The sequence below is a fragment of the Choristoneura fumiferana genome, chromosome 10, assembly GCF_025370935.1.
Source record: "Choristoneura fumiferana chromosome 10, NRCan_CFum_1, whole genome shotgun sequence".
In the NCBI taxonomy this organism is placed as follows: Eukaryota; Metazoa; Arthropoda; class Insecta; order Lepidoptera; family Tortricidae; genus Choristoneura; species Choristoneura fumiferana.
The window spans coordinates 5,511,663-5,538,118 of NC_133481.1; positions in this window are offsets into that span (position 1 = coordinate 5,511,663).

Genomic DNA, 26,456 nt, shown 5'->3' on the forward strand with positions numbered 1-26,456 from the left:
CTCAAAATAATGTTTTTTTCTTGAATGGCGATTGCTTGTTATTTTGAAAATTTTATTACTATTATTAAAATTCCTTATAACTAATATGTATTTGTACACCAACAGGTAAAACATAGTGATAACATATTTTAATTGTTTTTTCCACCTGTACTTTTGTTTACCTATGTTTCAGAAATAAATAATTCTGATTCTGATAATCTTGCCTGTAGCACAGAATATATAATAGTACTAAAACATATACGATGGAATTGAATATGTTGGACGTTGGTGACTCGAAATAGTTAAGTTGTAGTTATATCTAGTGCCATCCACGAAGACACGCGATTTTGTCAAAATAAGACATTAATTGTAATAAGAACCACGGCATGCGTCATCGTGAACGACTCTACTTATAATGTTTGTGGCATCGCGGTACTTTTTCAAATATTTTTAACTACGAGACAATGTTACTTTTTGAAGTCGACGTACACAGGATGCCGAAGAATTCATAGAAAATTAAATTTTGGTTGCTATATTGCCATGCTCAGTAATTTATGTGATTACCTACCTTCTCATAATGAAATGAAAAATTGCTTTTTGCTGCTAAAATTGGTATACTGCTGTATACCCAGTATACCTATTAATGACAGCTGCCGTATTAGCTGAACTATCTCGTTGATTCTTCAAGAATTCCCTGAACTATATATTTTTAACGAGCATACGGCAAATATAATACGGCAAAGGGGTAAATAAGTATGTATATGGATTTTTAACCATACGGCCCCTCGTGGTTTTAGCTATCGTAACACCTGTATTCCTCTTATTATTAGTTCCATGACCTTAATGTGATACGTCACCGGAAATGTTTAGGTATCGGAAATTTCCCGTGTATGTGAGCCTCCCTGAATCTCTAGGCGCTAATGAACCGCGCTGAACGTCGTACTAAAGAATTTGGAGTGATCTTGGGGTGGATTTTTTTGAGCGCACCTTCTTCCCTTGTTCATTAGTGTAATTAACTTATGCCTTATACTCTTCCACAATTCGTTTCGGATCCCTGACTTTTGCTAAATTACTGTTACAAATGTAGAGGGCCTTGTATTTTCGCGGCCAGGTTTATTGAAAGTTACTTTGAAATCATTCAGGTTATGAGTGTAGCTTGAGATTCGATTTGAGTGTAGAATGGATAGCTTATGTGACAAGTCTTTGATCAATGAGAATGAATCTTCAATCGTGCTGGCGGCAGACCACGTGCTGAAAAATATAAAGAAAGAAAGAAAGAAAATACATTTATTTAACGCCAAAAAAACATCACAATCAACAACAATGGAACAAAGACAAGACAAACATGACGCTAAATAGAAAAGAAAAAAATATTTTTAAAAATAACTATTTTTGGTCTGCTTTCGTTTAATATTTTTTTAATGTACTTTTCGAAATCCCCGTTGCTTCTATAACTCGGTCTTGAACCTTATTAAAATATTTATGATCAACACTTTTCTTAAAACTTTCAGCTTCTTTACAAAATATTTATATACATTATAAACAATTTCCCGTGATTGGCTATTTACAGAAATACCCTGTTTAAGTTGACTCGCCATGGAAATCAATTTCCGAAAAATAACAAACTACATAAATAAATATGTAAGTGGTGGTTTTGACTGCTCTATATAAATCAATGAAAACACAACGAGTGCACTCTTCGCGTGATGCATTGCTTGCTACTAAGTCAAAAAGACAATTGTAATTTTTTCCTGACGAATCCTTTCGATTCCCCCGAAACCCGAAGGTTTTTCTAAGAGCTCACGGATTGTAGTATCATTTATATTTTAGTTAAGGTACCTGAGGTAAGTTCTTTTTTATATTCTCTTTATTGTACCTGAGTAATGAGAGGTAATGCTGCAGTGTCTTGGGTCAATGCCTGGGCAGAAAATTTGGATGACGTTTTATTTTGTAACATAGTTTAGTTTATAAATAGTTTAGTCTTGGATGTTAGATAGTATTTATTGCTTTTCCTAAGTATACGTTTAATTGTCAAATCTGGAAAATAAAATTAAGTATTTACCTGAGTTAATAAGTTTCGTAAATTAATAATTATGGACCTCTTAGTTACATTGTCTGAAATAAAAAATGTAGAGTCTGGAAAATGGTTGAAGTTAATTCTCGTGCGCCGTGCTAATTTCAAACGAATGTTATTTTATTTTACTTCATTTTTGATGTTTTGAAGTCAAGTTCAAAAACAATGTTAAAAGAATGGGAGATCTTAGGTTATACTATGTTTCAAAATCCCAAATCCGAAAATTAATTCTTTGAAGTTTGTTGCTAAGGTAGATTTATCACGTATTAGATACGGATTTAGTAGGTAATATAATATTTTTCACATCACATGCTCTAAAATTAAGTGTAGCTGAAATAAAACACAACGGTCAATCTCTGGGCCGTAAAAAGTGCCGAATTTTTTAATTAAATTAAAGTTAATAATATGGCAAAACGTTCACTGTCAAGAAAATGCTCTTTAATGCCTTGAAACATGTTTTTTTAGGGAGATAAATCTTAAGTTAAATAGTGCTATTATAATATAATTTATTTTTTAATTTTCTCGCCGTTGAATTGAATAGGAGTATTTCCACTTCAAAACATTAGTTTTAGTATAAAATCTACTATTATATTACGTAACCATGATTGATTTCCATTTCTTGGCAAGGTGTCTGTCTGTAAAAATGAGTAACATTTCTAGTCACATCGTACCGAAGCCGAAGATATTTCAATTTATTTTGAAATAATACTATTCCATAGCTGGAGGAATGAAACTGGTTGTGTATGCCTACATTTGGAACTCGTCTGCTGCTGTCGTACGAGTGTTGTGCGTGGCTGGGTTTTAATGTTCCATGAGACTCATTTGTTTCTGTGTAGAAAAGAAAAATATTATAGCAATTATTTGTTAGAGAAAAATAGTTCACAACTAACGTTTGGAAACCTGATTAATTTCGCAACTTTTCATTTCGCAACTGTTGAAATTTCTGAAACTGTAAATATTTCAGGATTTTTATAAAAGTAATCTAACCTAACCTAAAAGGTTCTACACCATGGCTCTGAAATAAATCCTGAAATATTTACAGTTTTAGAGTTTGCGTTTGCGTTTGTAAAAAAAAAATACAATCCCACACCTACGAACAAATAATAAGTCGGAATTGTAACTGCGCTATAGATAAGCATGCATACCGTGTCCTAACCGTGTCCTGCGCTAAGGTGCGCATACGCGTCACTTAATTTTGACTGACGTTTATTTTGCAAGTTAAGTGAGCTCACGTCAATTTTTCGCACTTTTGATTGTGAACAGCTCTAAATTATCATGCCAACGTGTGTTATGAAGTGGTGCAGGAACAATGCAAAATTAAAATGTCCAGGGATCACTTTCCACTACTCGCGCTTCCTGATTTATTATTTATTCGTAGTCCCACAATCATATCAATGTCACGAAGTAACACACCACTTCACCTATAAGTGCCAAACTAAGCAAAACTTGTAGGTACTATGGTGTCTATAGCGGCAATTACACTGCGTCGTTCACCTAATGCGGTCGCCGAACTTATTTCAAACTACTTCGGCGAACGACCATCGCCTTTACATTAGTCTGTCCTTCTACTGCGGCGGCCATATTAAGGCGGTGGCAGCTGTCGCTCGCCGAATGCGGCCGTCTACCGTGTTCTTTACACTTTTGCGGTCGCCGCAAGCAGCATGCGGCGAACGACTCAATGTAATTGCCGCTTAAAGGCAGTGAATAAAAATCCATCCATGGCACGATTACAAACGTTCATATACATCACACAACTGTCTGCTGTTACTGGAATTCTAACCCAGAACATCATATTCAGGGTCACTACTTTTGCGTTACGGTATCATAATCTGGGGCAACTCAGTCGAAATCAACAGACTGTTCATAGCGCAAAAAAAATGCATAAGGGCGTTGTGTGGCATTGGCAGAAGGGAATCTTGTAGGCCAATGTTTAAAAAGCTTAAAATTCTTCCTCTTCCATGCATTTATATTGCTGAGATATCACTTTTTGTAAAAAATAATATTGAACACTTTACTAGAGTATCAGATGTCAATCCCCAAGCTAGGAGCAATCGAAGAAATAAACTACTAGTTACAAGAAATAGACTGGCTCTTTGCCGCAACAACGTGTACAGCATGGCGATCAAAATTTTAATAAACTACCGCCTGCCTTATTAGAGTTGCCAATGCGAAAATTTAAATCATTTTTATTAAATTGGCTTATGGCTTACAATTTTTATAGCCTCAATGATTTTTTAATTTAAGGGAATAGTTTTGATTACCTACGACATTTATTTTATTTTAATTCTATTGTAATAATTCTTATGATATTGATTTTGATTTATAATGATAATTTGTTTTCGATTGTGTATGACATTTTGCAGTTTTGATATTTGATCTTAATTAATTTTGTAACCTAGATTTAAGTCAAATTTTTGCATGCCTACTGTTAGAGGGCAGCTAGCACTATTGACACTTTTATAAGTTAATACCTTATAAGAAATTCCAACATCGTATTTATCCACATAGTGCTAAAGCAAATAAATAAATATTTCATTTCATTTCATTTCACTACCACAATGCTATCCGCACTAAAAGTGTTTAATACTGGGAAATAAATCCCAGACAATGCATTTTTCATACATTTCACGGTTGTTAAAAACAAGAAACGAAGTCACAAATAAAAGTTAATACTTTTTGAGACGCAGCGGGCGACGTGCCGCGGGTGCGGGCGGGCGGCGCCCAGACGCGCGACCACCCTACCCTCAAATTAATTAAAATAATTCACTGAAAACGTCACAAATTCACCAGTCTCCGCAGCTTGTTAGTATTAGTACTCTTGTTGCTCCCGAAACATTAAAATTTTACTGATCTCGGAATTCCCAACATTCTCCTAGGATTTCCTAGGAATTTATAATTTAGTCAAATAATAACTGAGTAATAGCGACTTTTAGTGTTTAGCCTTGACTTTAGCAATTACAATTGTGAGATCTAATTAAAATTGAAGGCAATTATTTAACTTGTTCATGAAGTCATTGTATTTTCACGTCGCTGTATATAATTGAGCGAATAGCTTTTAAAGTTACCTAGCAAAGGAATAGAAATTCGATGGTGTGTGTAGTTCCCAATTCGCTCTGGGCTCATTCCGATAGCCTGTGACCTGCAGTGGCTGCATATAGGTACATATAGGCTGTTATTAATCATTGAAGTAATTTCTAAAAGCCGTCCACGTTTCATTAACCTTGCAAGCAGGTGACACAATTCGATTTGAATTTCTTAGCCAGTATGAAATTTGGTAAACATGGAAATCCTGCAATCTGAGGGCCCGTGAAGTGCCGTATGGCGTGACGTCACCCGGAACTTTAACTAGCTATGTCAACATCAAATTTTGTTTAATTGAAAAAAGAAAAAATCATACTAATATTATAAATGCGAAAGTTTGTATGTGTTTGTATGTTTGTCCGTCTTTCAAGTCGAAACGAAGTGACGGATAGACGTGATTTTTGGCATAGAGATAGTTAATGGGCCAGAGAGTGACATAGGCTACTTTTCATCCCGAAAAAAAAAATGCACAGTTCCCAAACAAATGCCGCGGGCAAAAGCTAAAGCTAAATTATAGTAGTAGGTAGTCCTAAATTTTTCATTCCGCGGAAAGTGCGTGAAGCCATTGAGATTGATCGTCATCCGAATTTTAACCGGGATTGCGGTTGGTCGGTACCCCCGAGTTGGAAAACAGTATTAAATACTCGTGCTGCGTCATCGGTTGGTGTGAACGTGCCTTTACAGAGTGATGTTGTTAGTGTTGTGTGCTACGCTACATTAGACATTGATAATAAAAATGACGATAAAAATGCGGGTAGTTGTGCGCCGGTGTTAGTTTCGTCGGACAGTCGTGCGAGCAGAGCGGTGGCGCGTAGTGTGCGTGTTGCGGCAGCCGCCGGTTCGCGTGCTCCTGAGAGGAAGGGCTACGAAATAGCCCGAAACATGTCGAGCTAAACTCGGTTTAAGACGTGAGTTATCCGTTATAATAACATTTAATATAAAATTTAATATAAATTTCTGGAAGGTCTAAATAAAAATGGTGTATTATTGTGAGTTGATGCAGTGTTGGTCTGTTGGTCTGGGAGTGCGATATAGTTATTGGTCTGTCATGTTAATCAAATAAAGTGTTCAGTTTTAGTAAGTATTTATCAAGACAACGCTTTCCAAATGTGTAGTGTGTGCGTGTTGACATTTACCAATGCTAGTAACAATTAAAAAAAAATGAGACACTTGACACCAATTGACCTAGTCCCAAACAAGCAAAGCTTGTACTATGGATACTAGGCAACGGATAAACATACTTAGATATATATATATATATATATATATATATATATATATATATATATATATAAATACATACTTAAATACATATTAAACATCCAAGACCCGAGAACAAATATTCGTATTATTTATACAAATATCTGCCCCAGCCGGGAATCGAACCCGGGACCTCAAGCTGAAGTTTCCTTGCGATCCAGCGCTGTGCTAACTTTGTTGTAATGTAAGTACGATGATTCTTTAATCTATCTTGCCTGCTTGAAACCGTGTTAGGTTGCTGCAGCTGTGACGCTTTTTAAATTATTACTTGGAATAGATGATATTTAAGGGAAGTTAGTGAAATTTACTTACATAGTTTTTCTCAACGTCCAAACAGATACAATGATTTTGTTACTTTCTTGCTCCTGTTGCAACGGCTAGTCATGAAAGAAAATTGAATATATAAAATTCTCGGGTCAAAAATGTTTGTGACTCAAAACGGCTTGACCGATTTTTATGTTTTTTTTTGTATATATTCGGTAGGTCTGAAAATAGGTCGGAGTCGCGGGCAAAGGCTAACTTATAAATTCTTCTTACTCAGAATCATTAGCACTATTGATTAGGACGAAGAAATAAGTGTCCCTATTTTATTTTCAGTTTTATGACTTGTTTTCATACAGTTTGTTTAAGGGTCGTCACAAAAAAGATACATAAAATTGTATGGAAAATTGGGGACATTTTATTTCGTCGATAAAATCAATAGTGCTTTAGTTAGTAGAACTCAGAATTATCTAATTTTGAAATAAAGTAAAGGGTACACTTAAAATGAAAACTTTCAAATATGAGATTTAACAACCAAACCTTTCATATTTTAATAACACGCACCGTATAACCCTGCACACGCTGCGATGTTGATTTTCGAACGCTCATCAGCCACACCCGAGTGCTCGCGCATTTTTTATATTTTCAGTGAAATCGCAAATGGCGGTGTTAGTATTACGTGTACGTGTGAACTTCGGTGCTCTCGTGAATGGGGAACGTGACTTCTCCACTTGGAATTTTTACTTGAGGGTATGTTGATGCGAGGGCACGAGGCGGAGGGCAGCGGCGCAACGTTTCCGCAGGGAGCTGCCGTCTCGGAGAGTGCCATCGGCGAGTGCAGCGAAAAGGTCCCTTAATACTAACTTAATGCCAGGGATGGTTAGGACGCGGATACGTGCCTGATTTAATGCTATTTTAAAATTTTACTTGCTTTTGCCCGCGGCTTCACCCGCGTCGAATTCGGTAATCGCGCGCTGTTCCCTCGGGAACTGTGCATTTTCCGGAATAAAAAGTAGCCTAAGTCACTTTCTGGCCCATAAAATATCTGTATGCCAAAAATCACATCGATCCGTCGCTCCGCTTCGACGTGAAAGACGGACAAACATACAAACACACAAACATTTGGGACTAGGTCAATTGGTGTAGTGTCCCATGATATTTATTTATTTATTAATACAAACACACACACTTTCGCATTTATAATTTTATTCAGCGAAACTTAATAGGGTTAGCTCTTCTTTTTGTAGTGTTTGAGGGTACATGCAAAAGAATTATGTAAGTAGACAGATTTCGTAGACATATGCAGAATGTTCCTAAAACCAACGTTAAAACTAAGTAGGATGTTTCTTTTGCTCATTTAAATAAAAGAACGGACCGTCTGGACTACAACACTCCACAGGGGATGGAGTTTAGTCCGTAGGCTTCTGGTGAGCAATTCCCAGATGAGTCGGGATGCTGCCGAGACCGGCTCGGCAGTATTCCATGAGCATTCTCCACCTCCCTCGAAAAAAAATATCCATCATCTAATGATTGTAATGTAAAAGTGTGCCATCATAAGGCCTCGCAAAATATATCTTGCCTACGCCAAATCAAAGTCCTGCGCCGCCACTGACCCCGGTCAGGATATAATATAGGATAAATTTCACCCAGAGTTTTTTTTTGCAAACGAATTTACTGGCTAGTAATACATGAATGACGTCCACCGCAGTGCTGCAATCTAGTAAGACGTGCTGTTTCCATTATGATTCATGTTTGAGTGATCACTCTGTAGATTGCTCGACGATATTGCACAGTCGATGTCGTCTGGCGGTATAAGCAAAAACTCAGCGAGGAAAGCAATATCCGATGCTTTCACTATTCCAAAATGATTGACAATACTATTGTAAAAAATACAAACATCAATTTAATGGAAGTTGTTGATATAAAATTTACTAAGATAAAAGTTTAGAAGTTGTATACATACTTAAATTAAAAAAATCGGCTAAGTGCGAGTTTGAATCCCGCACCGAGGTTACGTAGAAATTTGTAGGTATGTCAAAATATATAGGCTATAAGGGCTGTAGGTGGTAGGACCTTGTGCAAGGTCCGCCCGGATTGCTACCACCATCTTGCTCGCTAATCCTGCCGTGAAATAGCAGTGCTTGCACTGTTGTGTTTCGGCGTGGAGAGTAAGACATCCGGTGAAATTACTGGCACTTGAGGTATCCCATCTTAGGCCTCTAGGTTGGCAACGCATCTGCAATACCCCTAGTGTTGCAGATGTTTATGGGCGGTGGTGATCTCTTACCATCAGGAGACCCACTTGCTCGTTTGCCATCCAGTCGAATAAAAAAAAAAAGAAAAAAAAAAGGTATACATATAAATGCTGTTACGTAATAATTACGAAAAGAAAACTTTTGTTCAAACAGTGCGTCAAATATATTTTATCTACACCCATATAGTAAATCCTCAATTATGCGTTCAAAAACCATAGGTAATGACCAGCATTACGACATTGGATTCTATTATGAACACGGCTGTATCGTAATGGTCATTACGATCATCACGGTACGCGCAGCGGGCGCCGCTCGTGGGGAAGACATACCTACCTAGTTCTCGTCAATGCAGGTCATTCTCAATGGTTCTTGAACACATGATAGAGGATTTAATATATGGATATAGATAAAATATTGTATGCAACTGTACGTAATTAGGCCTTAAAACACTCATGTGACCCCATTATGAAACTCGGCGTAATCACACTCGTGCTTTAAGGACCCCTATTACGATACAGTTGCATAAAATACTATTATACATTGGTTAGGGGCGAAAATGGTACCCCCAGCGGCGGCCTTACCCATTGCGAGGCTCCGGGCGGCAGGTCTTTGCGAGGCCCTTTGTCCTTCGTGAAAAGTATGTGATGCGAAAATATAGTTAAAAAAATATATATTTTTTTAAATTTGCTTGGGTTGTTGCGCGAGGCCCCTGCAAGAGCGAGGCCCCGGGCGATTGCCCTGTTCGCCACCCCCTAAGGCCGCCGCTGGTACCCACGTGTGTACCTATAGAAGTATAGATAATTTGTCTTCTTGGTAACTTACATAGGGTATGGTCTTCACTTGTTGAGAATGATCCAAAAGATACCATCGTAATAAAATTAGAACATTCATCTGATCAATACAAGCAGCCGTCATTAAAGCCCTAGTGACGAATAAATTTACTCGAAGCGTTATTTATTTTATAAATAAACGTCCGACTGGTGGAATATGGACCAGTATTTTCCCGTCCACTCAACCGCAAGCGCGCTTGCGAGGCAGGCGGAGGAAATAGACCTGTGAAACACACTAGCCTTTGACACTTCCTTTTATGCAGTACCTACTTGATATGTAGCATTGAACGACAGTGCCACGTTATTTAAACACAAGCTGTAAATAAAGCTGGGTACACATATATCTAGCGCTATCGTGGCGCTCGCGCTGTCCGGTGCCACCGTTTTTGCGCCGGAACCGTGTATGAGTTACGGAGCCCGCCCGGCGTCCGGTCGCCGACCGCCGCAGACCAACTCGACAACATGATATCCATCCCTATGCGAGACCTGTCACGGAAAACTTTCATAACAGACTGCACGTAGTTTCGCAGTAATGCGAATTAAATTGCAGGTAAATTATGACTAAACTGCTGCAGCTGTAAAAGTTTCTCGATAGTGGGTTTTTCTGGTGGAGTAAAACTGTCATTTGTTTCGAACAAATTTCGTAAATTCAAAGTTACACAAAGTTGATATTAAAACGGGATGCAAAAACTACGAGTACATTACATATGTACCTTTCTTATACGTATAAAAGAGTAACGTGACTGATTAACAGACAACGCACAACTTAAATCACTGCAGCTAGAGAAGAAATTTGGTAGACATAATTTCTTAAGAATCATAAAGCTGCACTGATTTGCACGGGACAAGGATTAAGGGATTTATATTTTTGTTATAAAATGGCTCTGGTCCGACTCACACTTTTTCGTTATTACAGGTGAGCCTTGGGATCATTGGTTACTTAATACCAAGCAACTACTTTACTGTACCGAATCGTTTTAATTAATTTTATAAACTTGGCGAAAAAAATTACGGACAAAAGTTAGCAGGCATATATACATAACAAATATAATGTTGATCAATATGTACCTAGGTATTCCTAATTATGCAGCCCAAATGCATGCATTTGGTCGATAGTCAAATGCTAATCTTAGATGAACATGAAGGAAAAATTGTGCATATAGCATTATATTGCAGTGCAGCGTGCCATCGATTGCTTATACCTCCTTAGCTCCGTGGCCCCGTAATGTAATGCTTACCTACGCGAATTTCCTTGCATGTGTAAACTAGGTTTTATATCTTAATTGTCATCGTATATTGCTCAGGAGGAATTAAAGCCATATATTTAGGACTTAGGATTGGTTGCTCTCTGGACACTTTTGAGCAGTGGTTTATTGCATTAAGTGTCATGGTATATGGTTGTTTTTGGATTTGTAAAAAAGTTAAGGCAGTAGTACACTCGAACAACTGAATCGTGACCCACTGCGGAACCTTTTCGTAGAAAAAGTCAGAGTGACATTGCATTGTTTGACCAGGGAATTTGTTAAGACACTTACTGTGAGAACGTTCTACGGTGGGTCAGGAATCAAATGGTTCGACCGTAGGTACATTTAAATTTAGAATATAGAATTTAAAACTAACACTTATCACATCTAAGTGGGCTTTACAAGTTTAGAAAATGGTCGACTAAATCATAATATTGAATATTAGCCAGACTCTATATTGTGCGTGGCCCGACGCGTACTTAGCCAGTTTTGTTAATTAATGTACGTTTTCTCAAACATGCTCGGAAATGTATGCGTTAATGTCACGAAGTGGAGACATGAAGTTTCTCATTTATGGCTCCCTACCACCTCCCTACATAACTTCTTGGCGAAGCGATGCGATGCGAAGCGTTGCGATGCGATGCGAAGCGATGCGAAGCGATGCGAAGCGATGCGAAGCGATGCGAAGCGATGCGAAGCGATGCGAAGCGATGCGAAGCGATGCGAAGCGATGCGAAGCGATGCGAAGCGATGCGAAGCGATGCGAAGCGATGCGAAGCGATGCGAAGCGATGCGAAGCGATGCGAAGCGATGCGAAGCGATGCGAAGCGATGCGAAGCGATGCGAAGCGATGCGAAGCGATGCGATGGATGGATGGATGGATGGATGGATGGATGGATGGATGGATGGATGAAATATTTCCTCACAAACAACCTCAGCCAGAACAGGGATTGCTGGACTCGTTTTATCCGGCCTCGTCTACGACTCGGCCGTCTACCCCGAACTCGTCCATCAATCCCTTACTTCATGGCCTCTGCAGTAATGTACTTATACACATGCGGTAATGAAGATAATAATCAACCAGATTATCCTACTAATATTATAAATGTGAAAGTTTGTGAGTGAGTGAGTGAGTATGTTTGTTACTTCTTCACGCTGAAACGGCTAGACGGATTTGGATGAAATTTGGCAAAAAGTTAGTTTGTAGTCTGAATTAAAACATAGGATACTTTTTATCCCGATTTTTCCACGGGATACGGATAAAATCTCGAAATAACAATCGCTGGACTTAGAGCCATGAAATTTGGTATGTAGGTAGCTGGACCTCTGGAATAACACATAGGCTATTTTTTACCCCGATATTCCCACGAGATACCTAGGTATATAATGTCGAAATAACAACCACTGGGCTTAGAGCCATGAAATTTGGTATGTAGGTGGCCGGACGTCTGGAATAACACATACGCTACTTTTTATCCCGATATTCCCACGGGATAGTTTTGTAACTAAGGGACCCCATACATCCCTGTATTGTTATTATTATTATTTTGTATTTTTTTCTTAAATTGTATACTTACTGTAGTTTTTAAGTATTTTATTTGTAATTATTTTATTTTGAAAAATGACTTTCTGCCAAGGTTCTTGCGGCGCATTCTTCTTGGCAATGATGGTCTTTCCGAAAGCGCTGGCCTATTTAGAAAGAAAGAAAGAAAGAAAGAAGACATTTATTCACTTACACAGAAGACACACATATACAGCAAAATTAACACAAATAAAATAAAAAATTACAGAAAAACACATGAAAACATTAAATACAATATACACAATGTTGTGTGTCCCCGCGAAAGTGAAACGGTCGCTGACTCAGCATTATGCTGAAGCGTATATTTACTGAATAAATGATTTGAATTTGAATTTGGATAGGAAAATTTTTTAAATTTCAGCACTGGGTTTAGAGACTTGAATTTTGCACAGTCATTCACAACACAACCTCAATGAAGACCACGATATAAATTTTGGAAATTTCCTGGGAAATTTTGTAAAATCCCGAAAATTTCAATTGCAACACCAGACCGAATAATTTACGCGTGCGAAGCCGCGGGTAAACGCTAGTCTAATATACAGGAGTAAAGTGGTCGGCGGAAGTTAACGTATTGTTTAAATTCGTTCCAAGCAAAAGTAACCATAGATACCTATACGTCTATAACTAAGTTACGAAATCTTCCATGCGTTGCAGATTTATGAGGATCTTTATTGGCCCAGTAAATACGGCTGGGTACAATTAGCAGAACAAACAATTGCGAACAAAGAAGCTGAAGACAACGGATGAAGACATCTCATTCCATTTTATTCCTTTATGTATTAATCGAATAAAATGGAACGACTTTTTAAGGGAGATTCCACCACCGTTTTAGTTGCTTTTGTTACATTCTATAAGTAAAATTGTTGTTGTGTTAGTGCTTTGTGTATGTTAACTTTAAAGTAATGTCAATTTTGGTATATGATGACAGTTGGAGGTGCTTCAGGTTAAAATGTTAAGATATTCAAATTGATTGTATTATTAACTAGGTATTAGTTAAGTAAAACAATCGAGCTATAATAATATTTCTGCTTGTACACTCTCCTGCCTGATTAAACCTACATTGACTTTAAACTTCAACATAGTTTTCTGCTATAATAACACTTTGACGAACTTTGGAAGTGAGCAAAGTTAGTGGGATTTTCTCTTTATACAAGTACATGAGGGTGGAGTACAGTATGGTTGCCACAAAGTGGTAAAAACGGTCCGCGCCGGGTCATTGAGATCGCTCGCCGCCAGCCATTCATATATATATCTGGAAGCGGAAAAAGTCGTGCCCGGATTAAGTCGCGCGTCGTACATTATGAGAACATCCGCATTATATTTCACTGAGTGGCATGAATTATGTGCCGCTGGACCGCAGCGGTGTAAAGTTGCTTTGAATCAGGGTCGGAAAATTCCTTTTACAGTGTCGGAGAATTTCGTAACACAATTTTTTTTTCAATTGCTAACTTGGAGTTTTTCCGAAGTGAAGTGCAACGTAGGTTTTATTGGTGTTTGTGTGGTGTGCAATCGTCCATTACCGCCTCGCGAGCGTGTTTCGTTCAATCCACTGGCGCTCCGGCCCCGGCGAACCATGTTCTAAATTGCAACAAATGCATTTCCTCGCACTGGCAAACGGCCAATTGTTGACAACTTCCCAGAACTCGCTGATAACCGAGAATATTACATATGTACGTCGCCCTTTATTAAATTCTGATGTAGGCACACAGATTGCACGCTACGTGATAGGAGTTGTTGCCGAACGTGAATATTGCCTCGATCATTGTATAGGCGTAGGTATTTACATGTCTACATGTCATGAATCATTATTTAATGTAACTATTTTGTTAAGTTACATTGCAGTGAAAGTAGATAGTTATGTAAAAACACGAACTGCTATTTTTTCTCCTCGCATAGTTAACCATTTTTTGTAGTTGTTTGGCAAGAGCTTGGTCAAGAATTTGTACCCTAACGTTGTTGTAGTAATGTAGGTCACGAGCTTTCCGAGTAGCGGTCTCTTTATTTACTTTTCATCGAGTTAAATCTTTTTATTTCAAGAATTAATCCAAGGGCAATCTCGAGGGTGACCTGTCTGTAGATAGACCGATTGATTTACTGAGCGACTTCGCTAAAGTTCGCATATCACCATTTAGTTTAAATGAATAAAACACTCTACTTCCATATAAGTGTTCTCGATATCCTACCGGTAAGGAAAATTTAGTGGGGTTTGGTGTAAAATTTGCGTGACAAGGTTTGGGAATTCAAGTTAGTACTTTCCTATCTTAGCTTAGTATAAAAAGATAATAGCGTCGGATCCGTCTCTTTTCACAAGTCGTTTATTTGTAAAAAATGGATCTTGCCCAAACCGAGGTCTGCGGTGTGGGTCAGAGCGGTATCGAAGCGCCGTTCATAGGAAACAGCTGTCGCAGTCACTCGGCGGTCGCAGCGACCACAGTTCACAACTACGTTGGGATTCGTAGGTATGTCCATTACTACTGGGATTGTTCTGAGACTACTGACAGATTATACAAAGTTTTTAATAGAACTTTATTTCAATGTTAAATAATTATTTCTACTTAATATGTAAAGCCATAAATTTGGAACTCGCTAACGGAGTTCCTAAAGCGATTTTTAATAATATTCAGTGCGCTAGGTAATTAACGTGAAACCTTCAGGTCACGCGGCACTTCTTTTGCTAAAAGAGTATTAACATCCCGATCATAACCAGATTTAGCCTCTTTACTAAATTTTAATGTTTCACAAAAGAGTCGAGTTATTAAAGAGGAACCAGTGCTGAGCACCATTTTGTGGGTAATAAAACGAAGAATGGACATTTCGTATGGCTACAACAAGTTAATGACTAGCACTTATTCTCGGGAAGACGTTCCAGCAAGTCATTACGTCGCAGGAAGAATTCTGGATGGAGAATACAGTCGGACGCGAAAGACTTAATCCCGTTTGATTACTGTTGGCTTAATAATAAACAAAAAATAATTAACCTTGTCAACACGAATTTATTATTCGTCTTTTGCCTAAAAGCACACCCTTGTTCTTCAAACATTAAAGCAGACGAGGCTGTATTAGCCGCGACTAGACCGAACACAGAACACATTTCGTGTTAAAATTAAGGCTTTAACTGCTCTAAGTAAGTGAGAGCGCGGTACTGTTAATTTTAATTCATGTTATCTGGTGGCTAGAATAATTCAGATTACAAACTAAGTGCAGAAACAGGATGTGCCAAAATATCTTAACTGCAGTAGTCTTTGTTGTTAATATCACGGCGCGAAAGTGTTGGGACGCGGCAGGCTGGGCGCCGCGCCAGTTTTGCCTCCATTTTATTATTTTAATCTTGCCTCACTTACCTACTATGATTTCCCCAGAAATATTTACTGACTGTTCTCAATTTGTTTACTTATTTGGCTTCCCTCAGTTTCGGGTAAACTCGAATGACAAACTACGCTTCCAAATAGATGGTGTTTGTTTCCAAAGCCTTCTAATACAACAAATAGTTGTTCCGACTAGAAAAGGGTCGGAAGAGACAAGCTCTCTTTAAAATTAATAGATTACTCTGTCGCAACCGCTAATTAAAACTTTGCCTTTTTGATAGATAATCTTTGGGATCGGGTTTAAATTTGTGCGTCGAATTCGAGTAGCTGATGACAACGAAAACAATTTAGTAAGACTTTTGTTTATCCCTGATCTCATTCGGGGGAGAGGGAGCTGCTCAAATAATTAGGAGGCGCGCCAAAAACGACGCTAATAGATCTGTAAGATTGATGACGTGAGCACAAAGAAATACACGGCCTCATGCATCAATCTGACGCGAAATACGTGTTAGCAGAAATTTCTCGCTACTTTCTACAGGTACCTACCGGTAATTCAAAGCAGGGATGTAATAAAAAAATCCACGGACCAAAAAGTAGGTACTACGAAACCGCAGCGGCTATAAAATACGTACTTGTATCGCTTGCGCTACTTCTAACGTAACCATTTGTTTTGGCACTTGTATACATTTAGTGAGACACAAGAAGTCTACGATGTCTCTGGAGCATTTCTGTAATATAATATATTCCCTGTCGGCAGCATTTACGGCAGTGAAACGTAGGCTGTATAAAAAGTGCTAAGTTTGAATGCTTTTCTTGAACAAGTACCGTTCTAGAAGGTAAATGTTTCCTGCATTAATAAATTTGCTTAGTTTTAAAACGTACTTCAGTAGAATAGAATACAACTTCAGAATGGTACGATAGAGGAAAAAAGTCACCTGCCAAGCGACGTTAAGGATCGTGGTACATTCAATTTGAAAGGACGTATAAACCAAGTGTATGTTAACTTAAAATATGATATAATTTAGTTCGATGTAGACAGCGGCGGAGACGGGTGAAGCTCTTGCCGTGACATTTCATTAGTCTACGGCCGCTCCCTCTGAGCAAAATCATTGTAATATTAAGCAGATGATTAATAAATAACAAAGAAGATGAACACAGTGGGCCTAAGCCACCTGTCAGCAAGTTCTGATTACCTACATTTACTTATCAAATTACCTACTAGGTACATAATTTGATATTAATAGTTCTCAGTAGTAAATCTGCGATGTTTGCAGTTTATTTAATTTCTACTATTATTTTACATAAAATAAAAAAACGGTCAGCGTACATTGTCGAGCAATCATAACGATTCACTTTCCATTTGAAGTTGTATGAAAACGGACGCCGTTATATTTGCCCGGCAGTATAGATATTGGAAGCCCATTTCCCCAGTATTATCAATCAGTGAGAAACGCCTGTCCTATTCGGAAAGTAGAAGTATCGGCGGAGACATTAATTGAGACGGGGATGATTTATTTGTGCCAACATAAAAACGCAGTGCTCTATATCAATCATTCGCCGCGGGCTCTCGTATTGTCTATTGTGCGGAAAGGGAAGACGTCCCTGGGGGACCCACCCGTCGGCTCAATTAAATCTGGGATACCTACGCACATTATTTTGAGGCCAACTATGTATACAGGGTGATTCTGGAAACAGGATTGGGATCAACCCAACATACCTCGGTAAATATACGACTGGTTTGCTACCGTATTTACGAGAAACATCCACATTTTTGTTGCTTAATGAACATTACTGAAGTATTAATAGGTACACCACATCTCAAACGGTGAAAAAACTAGAAATAAAAGAACACATTCTCGCACGTACCTACTTCTACAAAACGCTGGTAGTTATATAATGTTTATTAACTGAGTTGATTAATTTTGATCCTAATGACGTTTCCAAAATTGACATGTATGAATTTATATCCGGTAGATTTCAAAACTAAACAAAAAGACATGCTAACGACTGCATGTGTATTTCTAAAATACAGAACACTCGGTGCGCGATTCCGACTCGCATTCAGTCGGTTTTATATTCTCATTTTCTCAGTCTTAAATTCACCTATTGTGTTTGCAGAAAACAAATTTAATCGAACTCCTCAAAGCAATATTATTTGTACGTATACCTAAATTGTTTGTTTCTCGTTTTATGATTTAATTCCACAAACGTGACATTTTGTTCGGACGCAAATTACTATCTCTAATCAGAGATAACCCAATTAAAGTGACAAAAGTTCATTCGTGCGGGGCGTATAAGTCTCGTCGTATTGAAACAGTAAACACGGCCCCTCATTAATGAAATGACAAGATAAACAAAATACGTGCACGTTTTCGGTTAGGGCGTAACTACAGTAATCAGTTTAAATATCTGAAAATTAGAATTAATGGCTTTATTTTCAACAAATATTTTAAATTTGGGACCTTTGAACTATTTGTTAGGCGCGTGCGTGGATGTTTTGTCTTAAGAACAACTTTTTTTTTAACCTTTAGCTCGGATAATTAAAAAAACAAACATGATTTATATTAATATCTCTTTTAATCAGAAAACCTGAGAAACACATCAACGTGTGGCTTACCACGTTGTTAGAAAAAGTCGTGAATAAAATGTAGACACAATAAAATCCAAGCAACGTCTCAGTTACAGGCCTCGTTATTTTAGCAAATGAGAACTATCTCATGTTTCTACCGGAGGGTCATTAGTATCGCATAGCGTGTGTCAAGGAATAGCGAAGAATACTTCTCTGTGTCAGGAAACAGCAAGTGGCCATTTGTTGGGGAAACGATAGCGTTAAATTGAGGGTGAAGGATAAGTGGGGAGAATTCCGTGCATTAGAAAATTCGCACGGTACCTTAGGCTTAACAAAATGCGATCAGCACCGTGGATTTTGAGATAAAGGTTATATAAAGGTTAAAAAATAATTCTAATGATTCTAAATGTTTATGAGCGAATCATTCCTGTATTGACGGATCGTCCGTCGATGAATAAGCAACTCGGATAGATTAAAATTATTTAGCTTTAACAATGTTCTTAAATAACAAAGAAAACAAAATGTTTCGATCGGGCTTGAGTTCATTTCCATTAAGTATTGGAGACAAAAAAATCTTGCCTAACAACTGTCTGTGATCATTCGAAAATGTCTAAACAAAATTCATGAAATTCCCCTGGTAACATTACTTGAAAATCCTTGTTATCGCACATTTTTCGCCACAAGAAGAGATCAAAAGCTATTTGTCATAAGGTATCGTCAAGATTATGTCCTTAATAAATTTCACGGCTCGCCAATTATTTATATCGTAACGGGATACTCCCTAAGACTTGCGTCTCGAGTAAGACTTAATTTATGGAGACTTTTAGCGCGGGGATTATTCTTAACCTACTTCTTAAATTGGATTTCATACGAACGAACGCGAAAATAGCTCCGCGATGCATAACAATTAGTACCGTTTTAAGCTGCAAATAACTGCGGGCGTGTTAAATAGACAAATGAAAGGTTAATTTAATCGAGAAGGCGGCTGTCTGTTACGAGTAGGTTTCTTGTGTGCCTAATTACTCGCAATTGAATTGAAACTTAATTTGGAGAAAATTAGTCAACATAATTTTATAGTGGCTCAAAGGAGTTCGTGAGATTTAAGAAACTCTCTAAATAAAAGCACATTTTACAAAGTTTTCTAACTTACTTCACGATAACGTGATTAATTGGAAATTGTTTTCAAGCGGTAAGGCACTTAAATTCTGTCATTTTAATCAACAAATATTAGGAAAGTAATCCCTTAATGTCACTTGTTTGTTTACCTTTTACTTCACTGAGTGACCGTGAATGACAATTTGATTTCTAAGGAAACTTTGAGCACTTGAAACCTTACGGTCAGCTTACGGTGTTATTGGCATTTTGTTGAACTAATATTTAGTAAACAAAGTTGGCGGGGCGGGCCGGTAATCTGATGCTAAAGCTGTTGGCTCAGCTGAGATTGTGCGCCGTATAATATATCTGAAACATTGTTTTCTTTAAATAATGGTAGTCATATATTCTTAGTACTTGCGTATCACGGTAATGACGTTTTTTGTTTTCTCTCCTGTGAGTTCTCAGGTGGAGTCTCTCATTGTTTCCTTAAGAAAAACGCGTTCAGTTTCCGGAGATGCGGGTAATCGTAACAGTGAATCACATTGCAAAGGGCACGCTCCCTGCCCATGCGGTACTTCATCGTGAAATTATGACTTTAGTACGTGCCCGATATTTGGGATGAGATAAGAATGGCGCGCGCAGACCGTTTCATTTGTACTTATTCTCGTCACACGCGCGCAACATACGACGCGGCGGCGCCGGGATTCCACGCAAATATTTAAATTGTAAACCTGCAACGCACATCCCACTAAATTAGGATTACCTGTAAAAAAAACTTTTACTCATTGTACACCTCAACCTGTTCTGTATGGAAATGATGCGAAATTTATTTAAATTTTCACTCAACTTATTCCCAACAATCTCAATATGACCAAGTTTTGATTGAGATATTTTAAGCCTTTGAAGCTATTTTCATTAACAAACAAGCATAAACTCACAAACAACGGGTCCGAGCAATTTAAACTTTTTCATTTTCCATTTCATCCGACAGGCCGGCGGAGGCAGCTGTCGAAAAAGGAAAGCAATTGCATCAGTTTTGTGTCCTTCAATTTGAATACATAATTTACAACCTACCTACGGCCGGACTCAAAATTTTGTGCGATATAAAATTCCGGCTCGTCTAAGGTGATTCCACAAAGCTGGGCTCATCTCTGGTTTATGTTTAGTTTGCGCTGTGAATAAGTTAGTTAACCGGGAGAGGGCTCTGCCTCCAGTGAACCGGCAAAGAGCAGTAAACAAGAGGATTTAATGGTTATGGAGCAGTCCGTGGCGGTAAGTGAAAATGAAAGTGATTCCCGAGAGCCCGTTAACTCCTGGGAATTATGAAGCGAATTCTTCCATGCTGCCGTATCCACCGCTCGAATACCTCCATCCATATCATAAAATGGAAACGACATTGCTGTTAATTTTATTGCTCCGACGCTCAGCTCCCCAGAGTTATTTAAGCATTTCTGAATATTTTTTTCAAACACCTTAGTTGAATGTAACTGTGAGCTGAAGAGGAACGATAAGTACATAACGTATTCTGCTTATTCTTGATATTTTTGGGTAGACTAATGTTTTTTGTACAAATATTTCATCGTATAATTTTAATAATTAGCACTCATTCATTCGAGATTCAGATTTTCGTTTCAGAAAAACTATGCGCGCCAACACCAACTTAAATACCTACTACAGTGATGGACTTAGCTCATAAGTTGTACCCGCTTGTCTTCAGTAGGTAAATACAGCCCTACGTGAAAGGTGAGGGTCCACTTTAATATTATCAGATCCCGAGGAGTCTACCATCTTCACTTTAATTGCATGTTTATGTAGATTCGCGCCCTTGTTCCACCATATTGGTACGTATATATATCACCAGTATTATACATATAGATGAGTGCAATTAAATACTGAATACTCTGAATGTCTTCCCGAAAATTGTGAATACTCGCTGAATAATTTATATCATGTTTTCAATATTTCAGTTCCTGGCATTTTGTTGGATATGAAGGCTTGGAAGTCGATAGAAGAACGTGAATTTTACGGTTACATATTTGAATAATATCGAAAATTAAAATACCTACGGTTGAAATGGCGATGTTCAAAGTTATGACTGGTTTTTTGGAGTTTTTTTGTATTTTTTTAACGGCTTCAAAAAAGGAGGAGGTTCTATGTTCCAATGTTTGTATTTTTTATGTATGTTCACCTATTACTCAGTCAATTGTAGATCGATTTTCAAAATTATTTTTTTGCTCGATAGAGTATTCTTCTGAGGTGGTCTCATTGTCACTAAGTCAAGATCTGATGGGATCCTAGGGAAATCGAGGGCAAACATCAAATTTTATAGGCACACCTATGGCAATTTTGGCATTTTTAGCATTAAGATACGCATTTACATTCTGAAAGTAAGTATCATTTGGTAACCTGGATCTGATGAAGAAGACCGTAGATGACCAATGGAACCCGTCAAAGCTAAATGGTCACTCGTCTATAAACGACCATAATTAATATACCTAGATAATCGACTACGAAGAAGCTTTAAGGTAATGATTCTTTCGAACTGATCTGATGCTGAAGCCAGATGGTAGGCAACGGAACTCTGTTAAAATACAACGAAACTAAGTCGTGTTTGGACATAATAGAATCGTCGTGAGATGCACTTTGGCAACGAATCACTAAAAAGTGAGAAATAAAGATTTTTTTTAACAAAAACGTAAAACCGACTCCAAGAAATAAAAAAATAACAATAATGGAACCGACTAGAAAACCCTTGAAAATATTTTTCTAGGTACTTACTAGCTCGAAGTCGGTGACTCAGCACGAGCCAGCAGGAGTGGAACAATTGTCGTCTACCTCAGCTACATACTATGGGTTTCAATCTCTCTCGGTTCCATTTTTTGTTAAGTATTTTTTTATTTTTTGGAGTCGGTTTTACTTTTTTTTTATTTCAACTCCAAATTCGTTACTTTAACGGGTATCCCGTGAAACCATATCGAAAATAAAAACTGAGACATGGATGCACAGAAAAACCAGAAAAAGAGCCCAGCGCTGGGAAGCGGTGGTGTAGGGGTTATAGCACGCAGCACGGATTGCTGAGGACCTGGGTTCGATTCCCAGCGCTGGTCTCTTTTTCTGGTTTTTCTGTGCATCCATTTCTCAGTTTGTATTTTCGATATGGTTTCACGGGATAAGTGCGAGTCTTTTATTACTTTGGGAACAGCAACGGAGTAACGTTTAATTGCAGTGTTTTTACATTTAATTCAATTGAATTTATTATACCTACGGTACTGAGTACAAACGAAAAAAAAAAAGAGCTTATGGAAAGGCTCGTTTTTATTGTTCGTTCATGATGAGATGTATCACTTATCACAAAAAAATGTAAAATTTGACACACATTGCTAGTAGTACATGTTGAGTTGTACCCTGGTCTGGTTTTAAAAAGTTGGTCAAAAGTGGTGTTCTTATATTCCAATTACCGAAAAATAAAATATGAAAATAAATTCAATTTCACTTATACCGCAAAGCATGAAAATAAGCTTTAGAGCAATTACATAAAGGGGTTACAACTTGATATATATCAATGTGCACGATTTTTTTGCCGAAATAATGCTAGTTGTTCACTTTTTACAAAATATCTCCGAAACTATAGCACCTAAAAGTACGTGAGATAGACCCAAAGATTCGTTATTTTTTCTGATTATTTCTAAATAAAAAACACAAAAGGGTACAAGTCGAGTTTAACAGATCACAGGAGGCACAGTGATTTACTAAGGTTTTGGTAGGGTATGTCCTTTGGGTTTAATTACAAAGTGCCTTAGTTAATTTCAGTCTGTATACAAAATGGGAAGTAAATAAACGGGCCCGCATCATATGCATCCAAAGGTTTCTAATATAGTTTCAATATAGTCTTTGTTTCAGTATCATTTGCTTTTCATCTCTTTCGAAAGTTATTGTAGACAGTAATTAGTATTTCAACAAGATCTCTCATCTCAAATCTCTTGACAAGCATTTTGAATGTTGTCTATTTTTCTTGAGATTTGCATGCAATTATTTATCGTCCACATATATGCTAATATAGATAGTTTACCCGATTTCGCGTATATGTACATGCATGGCCGACTTTTAATTTTGAAACCTATTGATTTTAATTCATTTTTATTTCTTGTACCATGTCTTCTGACTGTTTTAATACATAGCGGCTTTATTTAATTTGCATACTGTGTTTTAAGATGTTGAATATAATCATGTAGCATTTTTTTCAGCTTTTTGTTAATTTCTGCATCATTTGTGGATTTTATTATTTTTCTAGATATTTTCTATATTTTTCGGCTTTTTCATATAGATTTCTTCTTCAATATATCCGTTTAAAATGCAGTGCAAATATCAATATGGTTCAAATGCATATCTTCTGTACAGCTCAAGCCACTAATAATCTAATTGAACTTAGTCGAGTCACAGGTGCGAAAACTTCCTGGTAGTCAACACGGGTATTTGAGAAAATCCTCGGGCTACTAGTCGAGCCTTTTTGCGTACAATATTGCCATCTGTTCCTAATTTATCTTTCAGAATCAACTTGCCTGTCAATGACGTTTCTGCAAGTGGCTTTTAAAATAGACCAAGTATAAAAACGGTTTTTAAGTGTACTTGTTCAGTTTCAGCAAATTATTGCATCGGTCCATTTTAGATCATCTTCTTCGCTCATGCAAACTGTGCATATGTAATTACACTTTGTCGCAGCAAACTGGTGGTTTTCTAGTTCTTTGAGTCTTTCATTCTCTAAAATTCATTTCTTTCTATGCCTCAGCGTCTGTTACTTCATTGCGATCTGCAAAAATTATCTTCAGTTTGTATTGCCTCATTTTCAATTACCTTCATTATGATAAAAATGCTTTCATTGTTTTGTTGCAATTCATTTTGCAATCGTTTTCTTCATGATTTGTGAATATCAGCGAATATTTCACAATCTTCTGCTGTTGATATACTTCATTATTTTCTTTTTTACTATCGACAAATTATCTATTAACTTCTTTCCATTCTTGTTTTCGGATTTGTCAATTTATCTATTTTTCGTAATATATTTATTAATACTTTACATCTCTGCTTACAATTACGTGATGCGTTTCTGGTACTAATATTCTGTAAGCTTTACTATTGTTCCGAATATCCAAAGAATATTCCTTCAGTTACTTTTGATGTAAACTTTTTCTTTGTTTTTTGTTTTTATTCAATACGAATGCTTTCGATCGAAAATTTGTAGTGCTGTACGGATGCTTTCTTCCAACCATATTTCAAATGGGTTTTGTTTTCTATTACTTTCGATGGGTACGTTTAATAAATAATTTGCGGGGTACAGCTTCAGCCCATATTTTTCGGATGTTACATCTTCAATAGGCATCTGGCCCTTTCTTGTAGGCTCCTATTTTTTCTTTCAGCGTCATTTTGCTGCGGTGTGTACGCACAGCTAAGTTTCGACTTATACCACATTGATTCAAATATCCATTGATTCTATTTATATATTCTGTTCCATTGTCAGATTGTAAGTATTTTATCTATTTCCAGTAAATCTCCATTTCTTCTTTATATATTTTAAATTGTTCAACACTTCGTTTTTCTTTTGGATTATGTATACTCTTGAGTATCGAGAATATTCGTCAATAATGTGACAATATTTTCCTCCACTGACGGATTCTACATTCATTGGTCCACAAGGAATGACTATTTCAAGACGTGTGTCGTTCTCAATTTTGATTATTTTTGGGAAAGGTAGTCGGTCATCTTTCCTTTTTATGCAACTTCGCATTCATTTAATTTTTGATGCATGTCAAACTTGAGTCATTCATTGCTTCATCTTTTAAAGCTTGTTTTAAACTTGTTTCATTTATATGTTAGTTTTCTGTGCCAATCATCAATTTCAGCATTAAAAGTGTTTCTTCTTGACATTTAATCATTATCATTCTTTTTGTCCATTAGTGTAAAGACCATTAATATTTTAGCTGTAGTTCAATTTTCCTTGTTTTTGAATCTTTTACTGTCGCTGTATTTCTTTGATAGTACGGTCTTTCTTTTTCGTTATTTTTGAAAAGACAATAGGTTGGTTGCGAGATTTGTACGTACAGAGAGTCTTCTAGTTTTATGTTTTTATCATCAACTTTTATTTGCACGTTTCTCTTCTTCAATTTAGCAGTGCTGTCATCGGCTGCTAATTTGAGGATGCCATCAGATTTTTTTATTTGTGAGAAACTTCAAGCTGTGACACATATGCGATGTGCATCCACTATCTACACATCTCTTTGTATTTTTATTTGTTCCGGGCTAAACAAATGTTTTGTGCAGCATTAGATCGTTCTTGTTTCTTGTCATTACGGATCGACTTTTTGTGTTTTATGCCCTTGCTTCTTACATATTTGAACAGAAATCTTGTTTATTTTAGTTTTAGGGTACATTTTTTTTCTCTAAACATTGCGTTGGTTTCCTATAATGTCTTCAGTATGTTTACGAGCTTCGTTTCTTCTAAAATTTTTACTTTAGCTCTCTGGAGAAGGCAGTTTATCACGCGATTCGATCGCTATGCGAAAATTTCAAATTCGATGATAAGGAGTAGAGATTATGACGGATATCTGCTTTATATCGACATCCATGTTGCAGTTTATCCACAATGCTGTTAATTGTCTTGCTCTCTTAATCATCACCTTCTTTATATTTTGCAACAATTAATTGTTTGAGGAGTGAAGCCTTCTAGTAGTCGCTTACTTTCATATATTATCCTCGAGTTTTGCCATATATTTTTAGCAGTTAACAGTTTTTTTAATTTTTTATTTCTTGAGATGAAATTATCAAAGAAGTTCTGACCTGGCAAGGAGTTCATTGTTTTTATATTTGCAATAACTCAGGATCTTTTTCAGTAATCGGCGGTGTAGGATTTAGAAAATAATTCCACAA